General features: G+C 44.5%; 1 long non-coding RNA gene across 2 annotated transcripts; it reads right to left on the bottom strand.

The window, feature by feature from the left end:
* Window positions 1-268: 268 nt before the first annotated feature.
* LOC123847602 (uncharacterized) lies at window positions 269-11,906 on the bottom strand. 2 transcript variants are annotated; one of them, XR_006791576.3, is made up of 3 exons: window positions 11,764-11,906; window positions 4,616-4,791; window positions 269-2,160 (listed from the first exon to the last, which is right to left on the bottom strand). It is a non-coding gene; the product is annotated as an uncharacterized LOC123847602 (long non-coding RNA). The 2 variants fall into 2 exon arrangements; XR_010409432.1 differs by lacking the exon at window positions 269-2,160 and adding an exon at window positions 2,272-3,074.
* Window positions 11,907-22,319: the final 10,413 nt, after the last annotated feature.

Here is a 22,319-nt window from a genome sequence, read left to right as displayed (position 1 = left end):
AATATCTTTCTTCTCTTTGTCCCTGCCACCTTGCACAGTGCTCAATAAATGTTTATGGAATTGAATTGATTAGGAGAGGCAGTAAGTCAACTCAAAGGAATGACTCTGTGAAGTTGGAATATCAGACAATATCCTAGGGAGGGGCGGAGAGGTCATCTTTAGGGGTTAATATTTTTCAGACAATACTACAGAGTAGTAGCTTAATCTGTCCACACAGAGTCTGTCCAGCTGTCCTTCCTCAATGCAGGTGACTGAGTGGTGGTGGGGAATGGCCCCATTTGGGGACTGCTGGTCAGGAGGATGCTAGAGGAAGACTCTAGGCCTCATCGAAAATGAAAGTAGCCAGTGTCATCGTTCATGACAGAACATCGGCTCCCAGGGCCGGAGCTGCCCCAACACCAGGAACTGTGCCACACACAGAACCAAGGGGCCCGAAGAGCAACATGGTGGGCCTGGGTCTTAGCTTGGGCTCCTGTGGCCCCATGCCATCGGCTGGGTGCTTTCAACAGCAGTCCTTCATTTCTCACAGGTCTCGAGGCTAGGTGCCAGCATGGTCGGGTGCTGGTGAGAGCTCTCCTCCTGGTTTGCACGTGGCCTCCTTTGTGTTGTATCTTCATATGGCAGAGAGAGAGAGAGCGAGAGAGAGCGAGAGAGCAAGCAGTCCCTCCAGTCTCCTCTTCTAAGGCACCCATCTTATCATGAGGATCCCACCTGCACAACCTCATCAAAACCTTGTTATCTCCCAAAGGCCCACCTCTAAATATCATCACCTGGAGGGGTCGGGCTTCAATGTATGAACTTGGGGGAGCAGAATACCGTCCACAGCAGCCAAAGTACTTGGGTTAGAACCCTGATCTCCATTTCATAGCCAGGACTTTGGGCAAATTATTCAACTGCACTGTGCCTCAGTTTCCTCATCAGTAAAATAGAAATAGAAATACTCCCTACCTCAGGGTGCTGCTGAGAGGAGTGAGTAAACCTAGTTCAAGGAGCTGGAACAGGATGCAGTATGGCAGGTGTGAGACACGCCGTGAGTTATTTGTATTATCGGCTATTATTCCCCGAGGAGGTGGGGGCGGCCAGACACTTGATTTTTTTAATAAAGATTTTATTTATTTATTTGAGAGAGAGAGAGCACAAGCTGGGGGGAGGAGCAGAGAGAAATGGAGAAGCAGGCTCCCCGCTGAGCAGGGAGCCCGATGCGGGGCTTGATCCCAGGACCCTGGGATCATGACCTGAGCCGAAGGCAGATGCTTAACGACTGAGCCACCCAGGCGCCCCCAAACAGACATTTGATTAGGTGGAAGGCAAGCTCTGCACTGGACCCACGCCGAGCACTCGCTTTAGCCAGGACAACATTTACCAGTGGCCTCAAAGTTGGAAGCCAATGACCTGGAACCAGCCTAGGCACCTCTACCTGTCTGCCCCCATTCTATCTACTCCCCTGTGCATGTCATTCCGCCTCCTCTGCCTCCACTGGGCCTACCCGCTCTTTCTGCTGCCTTTTCTCAGCATCTCTCTTTGTCTCTCACTTTTTCCCTTCTCATGGGAAGGGTTTTTGGCAGCCATTCTTTGGTGGCCAAAGACCCCTATTCCCTCCTCAAGACACCTAACCAGGACTCGCTGCTGCCAAGGGGCTGACACCCACCCTAGTTTTTCCTCTGCTTCAATCCCCAAAGTGAGAATCAGCAGAGAGGCCACCAGAACGGGAGATGCTTGGGACAAAGAGCCACCCCTGGGGCAGAAAGTCCAGATAGTACAGCAGTCTTTTTAGATCCCAGATTCTGTGTCACTTGGTTCTCCCTTTTTCTTCCAGGCTTGTCAGATCTTATACCCCTGTTAAGTACAAGTATTTGTAATGCTCAGGGGAGTCTTCAGTAATGAAGTGCATAAATAAAACCATCTGTATATACGCTTACCTTAAAAAAACAAATATAATGCTCTAACTATACTATAAAGCAGAACTAAAGAGAGAGTGATTTATTATGAAACAATAGATATTTCAATATGTAGTTGCTCAGGCATGACTCTGTTAGAAGACACAGTATTTGTCGGCTCCTTGTGCTTCCAGGCAGATCACCGTGAATACAACAGGAACAAATGCAAATGGCAGGAAATGTGGCCATTGGTGATGTGATGGTCCAAAATGGTGGACTCCTCCTGGGAAAGTTCCAAAGAAAACAAAGTTCAATTTTGCCTGGATACACCTGAGAACCACTGCCCTAGGCTGTTTTGAGAAAGCTCGGTGTAAATGGTAAAATACTCACACATGCCCACTACCCTGCCTGACTCCAAAGAGTTAAGTAAGAAACAGAGGCCTGGAGACCTGGGTCACTCAAAAAGAATCAAGTGGAGTCAGATAGACATTCAAACCCTGGCTCTACCACCTACTTTGGTGTGACCTTGAGGAAGTTATTAACTTTTCTAACCCTTGATTTCCTCATTTATAAAATAGGCATAAAATACCCACCAGATATAGAACTGTGAGGATCAAATGTAATAATAATGTGTGGAAAGCACTCTACACAGGACCTGGAATATAGAGATCTCTCAATAAAGGATTTGAGGGAGATGGGTAGGCAAGAAATAGTGTATGGGAGGAGAAAAATGTTTTTTCCTCTACCTGTCTGGTTCTGTGGCTGAGGTCCTATAAATTAGATTGGCAAAAAGATTAACAAGAGAAAACCAAACAGAAGTTTATTAACATGTGCATCATGTATGCACACATGGGGGTCCCCGGCGATGAGTAACCCAAAGAGGTGGTCAGAACTTGGGCTTATATACCATCTCAGCTAAAACGGAAGAAAAGAGTTTTGGGGAAGCAAATTATGGGAAGGGGACCAGGGAGAGAATGGTAACAAGGTTTGTTTAGTAAGGCTTATTATGCAGATTCAAGTCAGTGCCTTCACGTCAGTAAGAATTGTTATGAATTCTCCACTTCCTGGGGTGTCTGGGTGGCTGAGGCTTGATTTCGGTTTGGGTCAAGGGAAGCAGCCCCAAGTCGGAGTGCAGAGCCTGCTTGTCTCTCTCCCTCTGCTCCTCCCGCAGCTTGCAGGCACGCTCACACGCTCTCTCTTAAATAAATAAATAAATAAATAAATAAATAAATAAATAAATAAATAAAATCTTAAAAAAAAGAGAGAATTCTCCTCTTCTTGGTACTGGAGAGGGAGACACCTTTCACAAATGGGAATTTCCTTTACGAAAGGAAAACCTATGTCCTGTTTTTAGAACTTTCCCTGCATCTGCTGGTTCTCGATGGCCTTGGCTCAAAATAATTCAGATGCCATAGAGGCCTATTTTGGGGTGGCATATTTTGGTACTTTTCGATAGTCAGCAAATATTCACATCAAAACTCTTCAGAGAGTTCCTGCTTCCAAAGGAGTGATGATGTGCGGTGTCTTCCCCACACCAGGAAATAAGGCCAGGAGAAGGACAAGTCCAGCGAGGGGGTGGGGGTGTCCACCGTTCTCTTTGTTTTCTGGGAACCAGGCTTGCTGACTCACAGGGCTCGGTGGGTCTCCAGCGGTCCCTGGGGGAGGCTGCAATGTTGCCCACCACCCTACTGAATCAGAATCCTTGGGAAATACCTCCAGGGCCTCTGGCCAGGGTGGGGGCGCTGCAAATTAAATGTGCTTCCTGCCTGTGATGGGGCGGGAAGATCAAGGTCAAGGAACCCCAGGATCCACCAAGGATCTTGGCGTCAAGTTAAAAAGAGTCTGATTTTCTGGGAGCCACACACCCATTAGTTATTTCTACTTTAGGGGGTTTTTTTGTTTTTGTTTTTGTTTTTTGCTTTCGAAAGTTCCATCTTCTGACCTAGACAGTTGTGCAAAGCAGGTCAATGTCATTCTGAGTGACATGCAGTTTAGGGATTCTCTCCACAAACATTTGATGAGTAACCACTGTAAGTAAGGAATAAAGCAGGAAGCAGTGGAAGCAGAAATCTGTTCCTTGTATTTAATCTCTTAAATAGACTATGAATTCCTTGACAGTCAGACCTTCATTTTACCTAGCCCTGTATCTATTTGGTGCCCGGCTCAGAGCATGGTAGTAACAATAAAAGCTAAAAACTGGAGGGCCACCTGTGTTCTATGCACTATCTTAAGTGCTTTGTATACACTACCTCATTCAAATTTCATAACCACTCTTGGAATACCTTTTAATATTACCCCCATTTTATAGGTAAGGAAAATGAGGTACAAAGAGATTAAATAGGGGCGCCTGGGTGGCTCAGTTGGTTAAGCGACTGCCTTCGGCTCAGGTCATGATCCTGGGGTCCTGGGATCGAGCCCCGCATCGGGCTCCCTGCTCAGCCGGAAGCTGCTTCTCCCTCTCCCACTCCCCCTGCTTGTGTTCCCCCTCATGCTGTCTCTCTCTCTGTGTGTGTCAATTAAATAAATAAATAAAATCTTAAAAAAAAAAAAGAGGTTAAATAATTTGCCCGAGTCACACAGCTAGCAAGCATCAAAGTTAGGGTTTCAAAGTCAGCCTGGGCTCTACTGCTTCCATGGTACACAGTCGGTGCTCAATAAAGACTGAAGAGTCAGCATCAATGTATGTACATGCCCATGTTTATCTGTAGGAATAAAAGTTTCTCTTGCGCTTTCAGCACCTCAACATGCTCCAGTGTGTGCGTCTTCTGGTCTTTTTCCATGGAGTTCTCGCATTTTTGACGGTGAGTAACAACCATGGTTTTCCCAATTCTTCCCTTCCAGGGCTTCGAAATTTACTAACAGGGACCCAGAGTCACACAGCGCTCGGTCTGCATAGCATCCAGATTCTGATACTCTAGAGATAAGATTAACATTGTCAGTTGTTTTCCCCCCATTCTTACACCTTTTTATATTGATGAGAGAAAAACTCTCTAAAGGTCTGATATACAAGGGAAGCCATTTTATTTTACTTTATTTTATTTTATTTTTTAAAAGATTTTATTTATTTATTTGAGAGAGAGAATGAGACAGAGAGAGAGAACATGAGAGGGGGGAGGATCAGAGGGAGAAGGAGACTCCCTGCTGAGCAGGGAGCCCGATGCGGGACTCGATCCCGAGACTCCAGGATCATGACCTGAGCCGAAGGCAATCGCTTAACCAACTGAGGCACCCAGGTGCCCCTATTTTACTTTATTTTAAAGATTTTATTTATTTATTTGAGAGAGAGAGCAAGCGAGAGAGAGACAGAGAGACAGAGAGACAAGAGAGACAGTGCACATGAGTGGTGGGGAGGGGCAGAGAGAGAGGGAGACACAGACTCCTCGCTGAGCAGGGAGCCAAGGGAAACCACTTTACATTTCTTTCTAAGTCAACATGACTGTCTATAAACTTTGTTCACACCACAGGCCTGAGTGATGGCCGGCCACGCATGCACTGTGAATGAGTTGCCCAAAGGAAAGCATCTCATCCTGGAGAGCTCAGCCAGTGCTCCTATTCTCTACGTTCCTTTTACAATAAAACTCATGATTCCTGCCTATAGGCTAATCTATAATCTCCTGAGCTTTTACAACATCTAAAAAAGTATAGAACCCTGTAAAAACTGTTCATTCTCCAGAACACTTTCTTCCCCGTGAAGGCCGTGTTTCCCAGGCTTGAATAAAGCTCTCTTTCTTGCTTTTATTTATTTATTTATTTTTAAAGATTTTATTTATTTATTTGACAGAGAGAAGCGAGAGAGGGAACACAAGCAAGGGGAGTGGGAGAGGGAGAAGCGGGCTTTCCACCGAGCAGGGAGCCCAATGCGGGGCTCAATCCCACGACCCTGGGATCACGATCTGAGCCGAAGGCAGACGCTTAACAACTGAGCCACCCAGACACCCCTCTTTTTCTTACTTTTAGAGATTCTAAAAGGTTTGTTCATTTTGCATCGACAATATCCACTCCCTCTTTCAAGAAAGGATACATTTATTTTTGATAAAATGAGGGTGACTAAAAGCAACTTAGGACTCAGTGAATTTTCAGAAATGACGAAGTTACTAGATTCCTCTTAAGGTGGGGAGAGAGAGAGAGTCTAGATAAGGAGAAAAGGTCCTTCTGCTCAAGAATGTCTCCACAGTACATTCTACCTAGGAAAATATTTAGTTTTTGTTTTAAGATGCAGAGAGAAGAGCCCATAGGTACAGAGGGAGATAGAAAAGGAGAATGATAGAAATACGAGCATCTGATTTAGAGCCTTCAACATGCTGTGCCCTTTGCCTGAAATATTTTTTTCTTCCACCCCTCCCCCATACAGAACCTCCCCCCACCAACACACACACACCGTTAATTGCTAGTCATTCCTGACAGCAGAACTTAAATAACCCTTCCCTGTCCCTCCTTCCCCAACCCTCACCTAAAGTCAGACCATCTGGATATGGCCACGCCACCTCTGCAGTTCTTTCTCGCTTTCGTGACTGAATAATTCATAGAGCATTGGGCTGTTTGATGTTTGTCTTCCCTAGAGCACTTAATTCCCCAAGCCCAGGGACTCTATCTGCCTTTTCAATACTAGGTTCCCAGGGCCTGGCACAAGGTAGGTACCCAATAACTACGTGACGCATGGATGTTGAATGAACTTTCCATGTTCAATGATTGTGTCTGAGGACTTCGAGAGCACGTGTGAATCCTCTTCCTGTGCCTCAGTCTGCCTTCAGTAGAACAGCTCCCCCAAGCACTGGCCTTTTAAGGCCCCATAGCACAGCAGGCAATGGACACCTTCTGAAACCAGGAGAACCGAGTGCAAGTCCCCAAGTGTCACTTTGGACAAGCCTCCAGGTCTCATCACTTATAAAACGGGTTGTTACGAGAATCAGACGTGTTAATACCCATGAGAATGCTCTGTGCATTCCAAGGCATCTGATAAACCTTGCTCTTTGAGGGGGGGGGTTCTGAGTGACATAAATCAAGGCCCACATGAAGATCAAAGCTCCCAGGGTGGAATTTCAGGTATCTTGCAAGCAGGTAGGTAAGAATTGGGTGATAAAGAAGGGTCTTCTTGGGGGTCCCCAAATCACACTGAATTGGTAGCCATTAACACATGAGACTTGTCTCAAAGAAAGCTTCCTAAGAACAAAGGCACCATAAAGAAAAATTGTGAAATACTTTGCAATTTGGAAATGCTCTGGCTAGTTAGCGCACTTGGTTATCTCTATTTTTGTCTTTGCCTATTTGAGACTCTGGAGAAATAGAAGTTAACTTGTACAAAACTGATAGGAAAGCAATTAAATTCTATGTTTAGAAATGCAACTGGTGGGGCGCCTGGGTGGCTCAGTCGTTAAGCGTCTGCCTTCGGCTCAGGTCATGATTCCAGGGTCCTGGGATCGAGCCCCACATCGGGCTCCCTGCTCTGCGGGAAGCCTGCTTCTCCCTCTCCCACTCCCCCTGCTTGTGTTCCCTCTCTTGCTGTGTCTCTCTCTGTCAAATAAATAAAAGCTTTAAAAAAAAAAATGCAACTGGTCTGTTGGGATGCAATTGATCATCACCTTATGGACACTGATGAGTTTTGCAAGTTTTGCACTATTCGTAAATTCATTTTGGCATTCCGTTTCTGAGTGTAGACATGTGGTCCTCTGAGTTGTCTTCTTAAACTGTTGTAATGTCTTTCCAGTTCCCTTATTAATTAATGACTTAAATATAATCCTTGATACTTGTTCCTTTCATGTTTGTATAAGAAGTGTGATTATATTCTTTTAAAAAATATCCTTTAATGGCACAGAGTAAAATAAAAACACAGATCCCTCTCCTCTTTCTGATAGATGAAGACCCAAGGGTTAGATGGTGGGAAAGTTGCAACTGGATAGTTCAGTAGGTCCTGTTTCATGGATTCACTCCCTAAACCCTTGCCAGAGTCAGCTGAACTTGGCACGTCATTCTAGTCGTATCAGGAGATTCAACAGGAAGTGCCCTGGGGACACCACACAGGGTCTAAGGATATGGGGAGGCACCAGGGTTATCTGACATCCTCCATGCCAGGCTTCACCTCTTTTGGTCATTGTGCCCTTTGGGGAATCTGTGAAAACCCTGGATCTTCCACCTGCGCATACACCTCTTGCATAAAATTTCAAGCAGACCCTCTAGAAATCCATGGACTTTGGGGGTTCAGGACTGTTGCCCTATGCAAAGGCCAGCTGCTGTCCACTTCCCTGCATGTGAGACAAACAGAAATGTTGCTCATCGAAACACCTCTCTCACTGCCGCGGCTGACCTAGCAGGTGGTGTCTTCCTGGCCTACAGCCAGCATTCTGGATGGCCTCGCAAAGTCGGCTTTCTCGCTCACTTTAAATGTCAAAAGTGAGGTGTCTTAGAGCAGCCTGGCAGATGGGATTTCTGCATGAGAATTTCTCTCATTCAGACTTGTGAGGAAGAGGAGGGAGATGGGAAGCAAGGGAGAAAGAAAGGAATCGAGGGAGAGAGACGCGAGAGGCAGCCGGGGGGCGTGGGGCTGCCATTGCTGTTGGCTTTCCAGTGGTCCCAGACATCGGGGCAAGGCCACGACATTGAATACCGTCAGCCCGCCTAGAACGCCAGCTACTCAGAAAATAGCAGATTTCCATGTCACTCTCAAAGGAAATGTCTTCCCAATTCCTTGTTCTTCACACAGACTGCCTGCAATATCTATATCTTTTTGCCATTTATATATAATGGGCATTTAATATTTATGAAGTAAAAGATAAATTATTGATCTTTATTGTACACATGTCCTTGTACCATTTTCTTTCCTTTTTAAAAATCATAACTATTTGGAATGACAGCCTCTTCTGTTTTAATCTATGGCACTGAGTATGAAGCATTTGTAGTATCTAGTTGCATGATTTGGTCTGAGAAAAAGAGCTATAGTCTTTGGGCGTTTTCTCCTTGTTTGGGCTTCTGCTTCATTTTCTTCTCCCCCTGATTCACACTGTCCTTTCTGCTTTTAAGTTACTCCCAGCCACCACTACATTCTTAGAAAAACAGCTTTTGGGGTCTTGGTTGTCTGTGCTTGCAACTGGGATCCCTCGGTGAAAATGCAATCATAGCCTCATAGAGTTGGAAAGGAACTTGGAAATGATATTTTCCATCTTTTTGCTACCAGTGACTCTCTTTTTGGCGTTTTAGCTACAAGCAACTCTCCGTCCCCCAGAGCTTTGATGCTTTAAGAATCCTGTCTACCAACTGCATGTCGAATCCAGTATCTCATTGTCTTCCCTCTTCCTAATCAAATAACCCCTTAGTGGACATGTTCAGTTTGGTCACTGGGACTGGCCTTACGGAGTTCATCAATTATGTCCCACAAATTTCTGGGTCAATCCTTAGCCAGAGCTGCTGACTCTCAGGAGACCAAACACACACAAAACATGTAATGTGATGCAGAGTTGCAACACTTCTCCCCTCCTTCCTCCACTATCACAAGCCAACAAGTTGCTTGACTTCGAACTTCAGCTTAGCAACACCGAGCGCGGGGCAGGTCACAGTACTGCAGTGGATAGACAGTATTTATGGAGGCCCTAAATTGTCAATAAAATGCAAACTGTGTTTAGCATGCTCCAGTTAAGATAGCCTGGAAGTGTGCAGTCCTTATAGACGTTTCCTGACACATTTACAAATGTCTAAATTTTGGTGCGTATAAGAGCCTATAATTTAGGGGAGCCAGGCTGGCTCAGTCAGAAGAGCATGCAACTCTTAATCTCGGGATTGTGAGTTTGAGCCCCACATTGGGTCTAGAGATTACTTAAATAAATAAACTTCTTTTTAAAAGTCTGGGGGCACCTGGGTGGCTCAGTTGGTTAAGCAACTGCCTTCGGCTCAGGTCATGATTCTGGAGTCCCGGGATCAAGCCCCACATCAGGCTCCCTGCTCAGCGGGGAGTCTGCTTCTCCCTCTGACCCTCCCCTTCTCATGCTCTCTGTCTCCCATTCTCTCTTTCAGATAAATAAATAAAACCTTAAAAAAAAAAGGTATTAAAAAAAAAAGTCTGTAATCTAGATAAGTCATTTATGATTGCCTCATTTCCCGAGTGCAGAGACAGGCGTTTTTATACCTTACTCTGAAAGTGTGAATGGAATATTCCCCCTCTTGCTAGGGCAAGATGCCCTAAGCTTTTCAGATGTTACTGACTAGGGCAGGATGGGAGCATATTTCTTCCCTTGGGTTAAACAGTATATGCACTATAAAAACATTTCATTGCCATTTGCATCCTCTTTGAAGTTGTTTTTGATTCTTAAAATTCACCATAAAGTCATTTAAAAAATTCCTAATTTCTATATGGACATTTCCATCAAGATAAAACCACAACCCTGGCCTTCCTTAGCAATTAGCGAGACTAGGTCACTACTCTTCCTACCTGAAAAAGGGAAAACAAATTGTATTCTGTGTTTTTCTACTTTTAAAATAATGTTCATGATACTCACTACAGAATTATTTATAATGGCAAAAAGCGATCTAAATATTCAGCAGTGGGGAAATCTCAGTACAGTTTGATTCAAGCATACAGCGGAATATCCTGCTGTAGATACCTCCCGGGGAAGCTGTCTGTGATATATTTGCCGGATGAGAAAAGTAAGTGGAAAAACAATATCTACAGTATGATCTTATTTGTATCAAAAACACACACACTATGTTCTATAGTACAGATATAGAAACAGATTGAAGTGATAGGTAGCAAAACGTTAATAAGGATTATATCTGGACTGCAGGAGTAGGGAGACTGGTTTGAAATTATATATATATGTTTATAAAGCAGAAACAGATATGGATTTGCTGAAAAATCAGAGGCCTGGGAGAAGGGGCAAGAGGGGACTTACTTTCCCTAATATCCTTCTCCTTCCCCACATTATCAGTATTTTAATTCATTTTTTTCCTTAAAATTGGTTTATAGAGGGACTAACTTGAATTTTCTTTTCTCAAACAATTTAACTATATATATAAGTATGCATGATCTATATCTGTGTATGTGTGCCTGTTTCCTGACCTACTAAATGAGAGGAAGGAGGAGAGTGTTTAAAGTTAAAATCTTTTAAAAATAATTTTTCCTAAAAAAATTAAAAATAATTTTTCCTGCTTATAAAGGGTCTACATGCTCATAGTAGAAAAATCAGAAATAAAAAAGGATAAAGGACACAAAAACTATCCATAATATCACCATATGCGGGGCACTTCCATCCAGACCTTTTTCTTTTTTCTTTTTTTTTTTTTAAAGATTTTATTTATTTATTTGAGAGAGAGAATGAAAGACAGAGAGCACGAGAGGGAAGAGGGTCAGAGGGAGAAGCAGACCCCCCGCTGAGCAGGGAGCCCGATGCGGGACTCGATCCCAGGACTCCAGGATCATGACCTGAGCTGAAGGCAGTCGCTTAACCAACTGAGCCACCCAGGCGCCCCAATCCAGACCTTTTTCTGTACATTTTTGTTACCTTCCAGTTTGGTGTGTTTCTTTAGAAAACAAGAAACAAAATTGGGATTTAAATTAAATTCTGACTTGTATCCTTAAAAATCTCTCTCCCAGAGATCCTGCCACAGTATCCTGTGTCTGCAAGCATGCCAGAAGTGTAGTTGGATGATTTTACTTCATAACCACTTTGTAATAGTTAAAAGTTAAATAACCTATTTTTTAACACTACAGTAGTCCTCACGTTGTCTGGGGGGGATAACTTCCAAGACCCCCAGTGGATGCCTGAAACCACAAACAGTACTGAACCCTCTTTATAGGATCCTAATAAAATAGGACAATCCTAACAACTTGTTGTACTAAAAGTAATGTGAATGGGGCCTCTCTCTGTCTCTCTCTCAAAACATCTTATTGTACATCACTCACCTTTCTTCTGATGAAATGATAAAATGTCTACGCGATGAGATGAAGTGAGGTGAATCACGTAGGGTTAGGCCATTGACCTCCGACCACTCGTCAGAAGGATGATCACCTGCTGCCCGACCACAGCTGACCACAGGTAATTGAAACCGTGGAAAGCAAACTGTGGCTACAGGGTGGGGGTGGAGGGGACTACTGTAATTGTATTCCATTATTAGAAGCTGAAGTCACCACTGAAGTTATTTTAGTAGACCCTTGTCACTCAAGAACAGCCTAGTGAAAACAAAGGGGGTGATGGTATCAATTTCCTTGATGAATGTCTTTTCTTGCAGTCAAGAACACATTCTTCGCTACTTCTAGCTTTCTAATGTAGATAACAAATGGAGTCTGCTGCTCGCTCTGCAAGGCTTGTAGGGGAGCCTGACCTCAACACTGCAACTCTAACCCGAAGCTGTAGCTCCTGAGCGCTGCTCTACAAACTAGCACTTTAGAAGTTACATGGTGAGTCACAAGAACAAATCCCTGAAATTCTATTTTATTCACACAGTACCTTTAAACCATCAGGCTAAAGAAACTATTCAAAGGCTGTCACCAGGGGCGCCTGGGTGGCTCAGTTGGTTGAGCGACTGCCTTCGGCTCAGGTCATGATCCTGGAGTCCCAGGATCGAGTCCCGCATCGGGCTCCCTGCTCAGCAGGGAGTCTGCTTCTCCCTCTGACCCTCCCCCCTCTCATGTGCTCTCTCTCTCAGTCTCTCTCTCTCAAATAAATAAATAAAATCTTTAAAAAAAAAAAAAAAAAGAGGACTTGAGCTTTGGGTGCCTGGGTGGCTCAGTTGGTTAAGCGACTGCCTTCGGCTCAGGTCATGATCCTGGAGTCCCGGGATCGAGTCCTACATCGGGCTCCCTGCTCGGCAGGGAGTCTGCTTCTCCTCTGCCCCTCCCCCCTCTCATGTGCTCTTTCTCTCTCATTCTCTCTCTCTCAAAAAAAAAAAAAAAATCCAAAGGCTGTCACCACCAATTCACAGTTTTTGCTTGAAGAACAGTGTAACCAGAGTACAGAAGTGACCAGAAGAAAAGCTCTTCTCCGCTTTGAAACAAGTATTCTGAAGTGGGAGCCACTTTTAATTCTGTTTCCTGCTCTCCATTCAGGGGGTAGCAACTTTATACCCGTTTAGGAATCTTAGGAGAGGATACCTGAACGACAGTGAAGCTAAAAAAGAAAGGATTTAATTGGGGCAATTTCAGAAACAGGGATAATTTCAGGCGCACGGCATTCTTCTCCCATTCGAGGGGAGCTTTGCTTGTTCTCACACACACTGACTGACCAAACTTGAAAGATCACCTCCTGAAATTCACGAGGAAAGCAGCCTCGGAATCCATTCAATGCCATTATCATTATGTTTTCAATGTTTATAAAGTCGGAACATTAATATCACCTTCAGCGCCATGGTCTCTGCTTATTTTGGTTTTGTTTTCCAATCAGTTCTCTCTCATCAGCCATATTTGAAAGGTTTTTCCTGTTTCTAGCATTTTGTGGAACACTTTTCAAAGTTTTTAACATCATACACTGCTAGAGGGTGTCCCATTTTCCTGCTCTTCTAATTACACTTATGGATGTGACCTAATTGTCTACTAGCATGGTCTAAAAATATACTGAACTGATTTTGCCGATACCAGATGACTTACGCCTTTAAGTTATTTTAAAATACTTTAAAATATATGAAAATATATCATCCGGCAACTTCACAACTATTCAACAAACTACTAGATACTTGTACAAAATGGCAACAGACAGTAGGTGAACAGCAAGGTTGAGTGTTCAGCTGAGGCCAATTATGAAGTCAGACCAAAATACTCTGAAGCACAAATTATCCAATTTTTATAGGCAAGAATATTTTTCTTGATATACATTCAAATTTGTACATTCTTGTATGGCCTGCACCTGGTCGGAAACATCTCTGATGTTCTCAAGATAAAGATCTACTTGCAAAGCATCTGTGAGGGTAGTTAGCCAAGCTATTCGTCTCTGGATTTAAGAGTCATTGTAGTTTGCCACTTTGCGTGACAACAGTAGTTAAAATTAACTTCTGACTCTATGGCCGGAGCAGGGTTCAAATATTGGTGGTATTATCTTCAGAATTGTAATTTTTGTAGTTCCCGGGTGTATCATTTTCCTAGGAGCAAATTACCACAAAGTCGGTGACTTAAAGCAGTAGAAATTTATTCTCTCGGAAGCCAGAAGTGAGAAATCAAGGCCTCAGTGGGGTTATGCTCTCTCCTAAGGCTTTAGGGGAAAATGTTTCTTGCTTCTTTCCAGCTGCTGGTGGCTTTTGGGGTCCTTGGCTTGTGGCAGCAGAATTCCAATCTCTGGTTCCATCTTCACATGACTTTTCCCCCGTTTCTCTGTGTCTGAAAAACTCTCTCACTGGATTAAATACAAGATGAACTCATCTCAAGATTCTTGACTTAATTGTATCTGCATAGGTCCTATTTCCAAATAAGATCACATTCACAGATACTGAGGGTTAGAACTTGTACTATCTTTTTAGGGAACACAGTTCAACCAGCTACACTGACCACGTACATTAGGGCATTACACTCACCCTTCTTGTGTATCATAATGTGCTCCCTCAGAGGACCTGGTGGTGGGTCAGAGGTGGGCCACACGCAAGATGAACATGGTACATCTTCTAAGACTATCAGTTTTCTAGATGTTTTTTTTTTGAGAAAAATTTAATTGGTAATTTAAAACATGTTAATATTACAATAAATCTACTGTGGTATAAATACAAAATTCACATGAATTTTTAAGATGAAATGTGTGACTCTAGCATATTTTTGAGCTAGGCAATGTCTTTCTTGCTAGGCCTCCAGAGGAATGGCATTTACTCTTTTGCTGATGGGGCACTTCAGAGCAAAAGTTTGGGATTTATCATCTCAGTTTTCATTATTCGCCTATTAATTACAGGCAACCTAGTAGTCTATAACATATAATTTATTATTTTGTCAAGGTAGAAATTTCAGTCGTGTGTTGCTGTAGGCTGCTTTATGGAAACAAATTACAGACCTAGTGAGTCAGTTTGGATGATCACCCAGCTTAACCATCTGGGCTCAGCAACATTGTTTTCTGGTTCTCACCCATTCTGGGGCAGATGTGATCAAATACAAGGTCATGTGTGACATTTAGAATTTGTACAAGTGATTTATTCAACATATATTTATTGATCAATGGTATGGGGATATAAGAATGATCAAGAAAAAAAACCCCACAAACAGTTCTTGCTCTTTCCAAACAGATGACAGGTAGAGATATAGGTACATGTCTCCTAGGTGTATCTAGAATTAATGGCAAATATGAGCATATATGCCATTGCTGCCCATTTGCCTGATCAGGATAGTCATTGCTAGATGATCCTGGTGCTTTTTCGTGCTGAGCCCATGTCTTAGCCTGCTCTGGATGCTATAACAAAATACCATAGACTGTCTGGCTTAATGAACAAGAATTTATTTCTCATAGTTCTGGAGGCTGGGAAGTCCAAGATCAAGGTGCCACCAATGCGTTCCTGGTGAGGGCCCTCTTTACGATTTGCAGACGAACATCTCATTGGATCCTCACATGGCAGAGAGAGAGAGAGAGAGAAAGGAAGCAAGCTGCTGTGTGTCTCTTCTTATAAGGGCATCAACCGCATTCATGAGGGCACTGCCCTCATGACCTAATTACATTCCAAAGGCCCCACTTCCAAATACTATCACACTAGCCATTAGGAATTCAATATATGAACCTTAAGGCAACACAAATAACTCAGTTATAGCTTCAGTAACAAAGGACATCTGTGCTTCCTGTGTACCTTCTTTGTAGGATTGGTATCAGAAATGAAAGCATGTTGTTTTAATCACTGACTTCAATAACAGTACACTCAGAACAATGCTTTTTATTTACAAATAAGTTGTTTTTTTTCACGAGATATTTTTGGCGTCATTATCCACTTAAATTCATCCAAGGGGCTGAAAACATTTGGAATATTTTAAGATGTCACAGAAGACCCCAATTTGAAGTGGAAATCCTATTGACTTCAAAAAAGGAAATTTTAGGCAATATGCACACACGGGTGAAAAGGTGCTTGTGTTGAGGGGGGAGAAGATAAAAATCCAGGTCAAAACTTGGCTGCTCCTTGGGGCCTGGCTCTGTGTGTGTGTGTGTGTGTGTGTGTGTGTTGGGAGGGGGTGGTCTAGGGTTATGCACATGGGCTAGTAGACCATCTTGGACTGTCTCTGACATCCCAGAAGGGGAGGGAGCTGGGGCGAGAAGGCCGAGGTTGGCACTGGGGCAGAGTGGGGATACACAGACGCAGCAAGAAGGATGTGGGCCCAAGGCTGTGGTGAGAAGGAGGGATGGTGACAGAGACAGCCTCTGGCCCTGACTTCCCCCAAATCCGTTTGGGGGGTTCCCATTTTATCCAAGATATTGCATACCTTGGCAGAGCCACTAACTTAGGGTAGTTACTTTGAGTAGCTCTTCTCCGAGTGTTGAGCAATATGTACCCATCTGGAAAGGAAGCAACAGACTGAAAGGAAAAAGAAGTTCTAAGACAACTGCATTCTCCTGTTTCTAGAAGGGGGTGCTTGGTTTGTCAGATGAGAGCAGTGACAGCAGTCCTGGATACAGGAAAAGCTACTATATACTTCAGATGCTGGTAAGTCAATGGCATACTGCCTTTCCTAAAAAAATGAATTGAGTTCCTTTGGATCAGGATTTGTCAACAGTGGCCCTACTGACTTTGGGGGCCAGATAATTCACTGCGCTGTGTTGTCCTGGGCCCTGTAGGATGTTTAGCAGCATCGCTGGCCTCGACCCGATAGCACCCCTACTCCCCACACGTGACAACCAACAGTGTCTCCAGACATTGCCAAGTTCCTCTGTGTGGCAAAATTGCTCCTGGTCTAAAATACTAGCTTTAGATAATTTATAAGAGAAGTCCGTATTTGAATTGTAGAAACTTTATGCAGTGGTAATATTTGAGGGGCTGGTAAAACTTGAGTGTGTCTGGATTCTTCAAACCTCTTGTGTACAGAACCCAAATAGAAATGTTTTGGATTCAGTGAGAACAGATTTTTTTTGGGGGATAAAATATGTCTGTCATACTAGAAAAATTCAGTATTAGGCCAAGTGTAGAAGATATAAAGTTGAAACTTTATCCAATATCATCCTGAAGGAAATCCTAAGACTAAAATAGCACCCACCACCAACAAAAAGATTAGTCATGTAGGGCCTAAGGACTAGGATGGTTTTGTTTTGTTTTGTTTAAAGATTTTATTTATTTATTTGACAGAGAGAGAGATAGCGAGAGCAGGAACACAAGCAGGGGGAGTGGGAGAGGGAGAAGCAGGCTTCCTGCCGAGCAGGGAGCCCGATGTGGGACTCGATCCCAGGACCCTGGGATCATGACCTGAGCCGAAGGCAGACGCTTAACGACTGGGCCAGCCAGGCGCCCCAGGACTAGGATGTTTATAGGATCTAATTCCTGCCTAAAAAGTTCACGGGCTTCCTTAGCCAACAGAACTTGGGCTCAAGAAAAATTTTTACGTATATTTGCATGTGGCACTTACATATTCTTTTATTTAAAATTTTAAATTTATTTGAGAGAGGGAGAGAGAGAGAGAGAGAAACAGACTCCCTGCTGAGCAGGGAGCCCGATGCAGGGCTCAATCCCAGGACCCCAAGATCATGACCTGAGCCGAAGGCAGATGCTTTAACCAACTGAGCCACCCAGGCGCCCCAGCAGTTACATATTCTAACAGGCATAGGACCTATGATAATAAACAGGTCAACAGAGACAAGAAGGACATATAAAAACACTAGGCCAAGTGAAAGGACACTGATGGACCCTGCGGTATGTGTAATAAAGCACAGGTGTGCCAAAAACATTTCTTGGCTGCAACTGTCCTAGCACTGAGGCCTATGGGTAGCTCAGTCAGTTAAGCCTCCGACTCTTGGTTTCAGCTCAGGTCCTGGTCTCAGGGTGGTAAGATTGAGCCCTGCATCTGCGCCCTCCTGGGCATGGAGCCTGCTTGGGATTCTCTCTCTCTCTGCCCCTCCCCCCCATTCCCATTTGTGTGCGTGCTCTCTCTCTCTAAAAAAGAAAAGAAAATGTCCTAGCATTGTGTCACACTGATAATCAGGGAAAACAATAAAACGAAAGGATAGGAAGTATCTAGCCCATCTTACCTGTTCAGTCAAAGCACCAGCATGGAAACTACTCAGTGGCGGGTGGTGGTGACCAGGATATAGGCGGGTTCTAAGCGAACTTTAGGACCTGGGTGCATTGTTACGGACTTATCCCTATGACCTGTGTCCCCGTGCTCTAAGTTTGTATCTGAGACAGGATAGATGCATTCAAAACGCAGGCAAATCAGGCAAAAGCCAAACCAGTTCCTGGTGTAGCCCAGCCTCAACCGCAGCTACCTGCTGTATGTGGCCCCAGCCTCAGCACCCCCCCCCCATTTCATCTTCTGCAGGAGTCACATGTACGCTGCCCCCCATCCCCACCCTCAGATCTTTCAGGCCGAGGCTCTGTCCGTTGGCATGGAGCCACCTGTGTCTTCCAGTCAGGAAGGGCTTTCTCTAACTTGGCTCTCTGTCCTTCCATTTACAGCCAATTCAAAACGGGAAACCGGAGACTGCTTTTGACGGGAAGGCAGCCGACTGGCGAGCTCTGTGGCCTCCCAGTGTTTGGGCAGCGCCGGGTCCGGCCGGACCCCCAGTGCGCGCGGCGGCCTGCGCGCAGCTTCAGCCGGCGCCCCCGGCGGGACACAAGCCGCCGCTCCCGCTCCTCCCTCGGTGGGCAGCGCGGCTCCGAGGGGCGCTGTCCCCGCCCTCCCCAGCCAGTCCCGGCTGCCAGGGAGAAGTGGAGGCGCCCCGGGGGACCACGTCACCGTGTCAGCCAGCTTTCCTCCGACACCCCGAGTTCTGCCCACCCCAGGACTCCCCACGAACGGAGCCCTTCACGGCACCAGCTTCCCCACCTCCCCCGCCACCAAGGAGCCCAGAGGCGATGTGTAAGCGGACGCGGCAGTGCCCCCCTCTCCTGCGCCGCCGTCTGGGGGTGGCGAGCAGCTCTGGAGGGAAGTGTTCAGCCCCAGGGGGCCCCCGGCTGGGGTCGGTCGCCCCTGAGAACCTCACTCTGCATGACGGGATTCCCCTCAATCGCCAGCTCCTCTGCAAGTGAAATTCTTCGCGCAGAAGCTGCACAGCCCCGGACAGTCCTGTTGGCCCGCGCTCTGTGACTCTGACGCGGTTTCTCACTGGTCCCTAGAAATAAACCAGGGCAACTCCTAGATCATCCCTGAACTGTTTAGGATGTGTATGAAAAATCAATTTCAGGGGCGCCTGGGTGGCTGCGTCGGTTGAGGGTGGGACCTTGATTTCGGCTCTGGTGCTGATCCCCGAGTTGCGGGATGGAGAGTTGCGGGATGGAGCCTGTGGTCGAGCCTGCGAGCCTGCGAGCCTGCGAGCCTGCGGTGGCTCCGCTCAGCGGGGAGTCTGCCTGAGATTCTCTCTCCCTCTCCCCCTCCCCCCACTCTCCCCCTCTTTCTCAAATAAATAAATAGAATCTTAAAAAAAGAAAAAGCCAATTTCAGGCAAAATTGGGAAGCCACAGGAATTTGACATCTGTTGCCCAGTCCTTTTATTTATTTTTTATTTTTTATTTTTTGCATTTTTCTTCCTGCTCTGGGAATCAAAATTGCCCATGCTCAAATTGTTTCTACCAAATCTGGAAAGATTCTAAAGTTGGTCATTTACATTTTTAATTCCTGCAGTACTCTTCAGACTATTAAAATAATCCTGACGTCATTGGTTTCCAGTACTTGAGCTGTGGCCTCCAGAGTGAAAGGGATAGCCCAGATTGTAACAAGCAGGAAAATTCTAAATTGGAAAAATCTTAAAGGAAAGGGACTGTTTCAGCAGGAAATTTTAAAAAATACGCCAGATTTCTTCACAGTTCAGTCAGATTCTCCGTCAAGTGCAAACAGCGGCACTGACTAGATGTCTTGGGAGAGTGAATGGGTGGGGCTGATAATGAAGAGTGAGTGCACAGGAGAGCCTCAAGCCTCGGCTGACCTGGCCGCCCACCGGCCACCACCCTTAGGGACAAGCGGCGGCAACCACGGGATTTCATTGCGGCACAGCTGACAAGAGATTCACCCAGACTTTTAGCGGCATCTTGCGTGCAGCAAATGAAACCAGCAACTTAGAGCCGGCTCGAAAGGAGGAAGCTAACGGATTTGACAAACAAGTTCATCTAACTTTCAAGTTAAAACCATCTTATTTAGATGAGGTTGAAGGGACAAAGCGTGTGACTTGATAGGAACTTTCTATGAACTTGGTTGCACCAATCTTGACATTGGAAGAAAGAGGAACGATGCAAATGTGAGGATTTGGCTATGAAAGCTTCATATGAGGAACATTTTGTGGGCTTAGACAGTGGTGTTGCTGGCAAATGGTTAGCAAGTGGCTTTCTGGACAGGTAAAGAGCTGATGTATAGTTTTTGCCATGGCGTCACTAATGGAATTGTGAGGAGGTGTGCAGGAGTGACGCCATATGCAATGTGTCCTCAATGCAGAGAGATATGATGGGCACAGATAGCCTCAAGAGCATAGATAAGAATAGATAAAGTAAACAATTAGGAACCGGTGAGCTTCGAGTACTTATTACCTTTGTTTTTAATATAGTTTATTTAATTGTATATTTATATAATTCAATTTTCATGAGGGCCATGTTTGAAAGGCAGCTCACAAAATCCCTAAAAAATTATCCAGCTCCAGCACACCACTAGGCAAGAAGATGAAATCAGAAGGTAAAAAGAAGCAGCCACAAGGGAATCTTGCAGTACCAGAATGAGTATCTTCTAGTTCTCTTATATTTATATAGTATCTTATATTCCTGGACATGACACAGAAACATTAAGAAAAATTGTAAAATGAAAAGAGAAATAGAAATCCTGGTGATTCCAATTGTACGGTACCACTGGGACTTTTCTACATTGTACTGCATGTGGGAAAGCGTGTTCATTAATAAAGAGCCCAGAAGAAAGGAAAAGGAAATACTCGGACAGCGCTATTGTCACCAAGGCATGTGCTAGCATGGGATGAAGAAAATAGGAGAAAAGGAAGAAAAACATGCAGCTGGGCAAAACCAGAGCAACTGAGCGATTTAATGTGGCCCTTCTCTGGTTTGGAATAATCTTGGTCCTTGAGTCCTAGACATCACAAAAGCTCCTGTAGCAAGAACTGAAGTTTAGAAATAGAAGTTTACTCTCTTGCTTTACAGACTTGCTGACTTTCAAGGGAGATGTGACAAGAGAAAACATTTTCAAAATCATAGGGAAAGGAGCTGGGGCAACACATGATTTTCACTTCTTTCTTACACTGCAATCTTCTACTCTGAAAAAATGGGTTAGCATTTGAAGGGGATTAGAATATGTCACCCCGAAATATGCCACTTTGACATAAGGATAATTTTCAGCTGAAGGCAATTGAAGAGTTAACAGCTCCAGAAGGAGTTGATTCCTACCTTCTCCTTATCTGCCTGAAAGAAGGGCATAAGTCTCCCTATGTAAAGGTGCCCCTCCCAACTCTGCTGGGAAGAGAAGAGCACTCTTATCATCAGAGACAGAGCATGGAGAGTCAACACTGACCTGAGTTTGCATAAACAAACTTCACTAAAACTTTCTATTAGTTCTCCCATATATTTCCTACTTCCCCACACTTTATTGTCCTGTGAACCCCAAATCTACCCTAAAGTTGAGCCCTTCCTTTTAGTTTCACTTTTCTTTGAACTTCTGTGCACATAAAAAAATTAATAAATTTGTATTCTTTTTCTGTTAATCCGTCTTTTGTTAGTTAAATTCACAGGCCCCCATTCATCCAACCTAAGAGCTGGTAGAGGGAATACGTTCCTACTGGACATATTAAAGGTAACTTAGTGGTTTTCAAAGCTTGCCTGAAGATTTTACTGGGCTTACATGTGGCGGATGCATCGCCCATCAAAAATATCTATTCTTGGGGCGCCTTGGTGGCTCAGTTGGTTAAGCGACTGCCTTCGGCTCAGGTCGATCCTGGAATCCCAGGATCGGTCCTGGTCCTGCGTCAGGCTCCCTGCTCAGTGGGGAGCCTGCTTCTCCCTCTGACCCTCCTCCCTCTCGTGCTCTCTCTCTCAAATAAATAAATAAAATCTTTAAAAAATATATCTATTTTTGCAAATCAAAACCGCAATAAAGTATCACCTCACATCTGGCAGAATGGCTAAAATAAAAAACACAAGAACAACAAGTATTGGCAAGGATGTAGAGAAAAAGGAACCCTCATGCACTGTTGGTGGGAATGCAAACTGGTGCAGCCACTGTGGAAAACAGTATGGAGGTTTCTCAAAAAATTAAAAATGGAGCTACCATATGATCCAGTAATTCCACTACTAGTATTTACCCAAAGAATACAAAAACACTAATTCGAAAGGATATATGCACCCCTATGTTTACTGTAGCATTATTTACAACAGCCAAGA

The sequence above is a fragment of the Mirounga angustirostris genome, unplaced genomic scaffold (genome assembly GCF_029215605.1).
Source record: "Mirounga angustirostris isolate CCGP_5_RB_7025 unplaced genomic scaffold, mMirAng1.0.hap1 SCAF_2, whole genome shotgun sequence".
Taxonomy (NCBI): Eukaryota; Metazoa; Chordata; class Mammalia; order Carnivora; family Phocidae; genus Mirounga; species Mirounga angustirostris.
The sequence above is the reverse complement of the archived record's forward strand: the minus strand, read 5'-3'. Positions and strand labels throughout refer to the sequence as shown.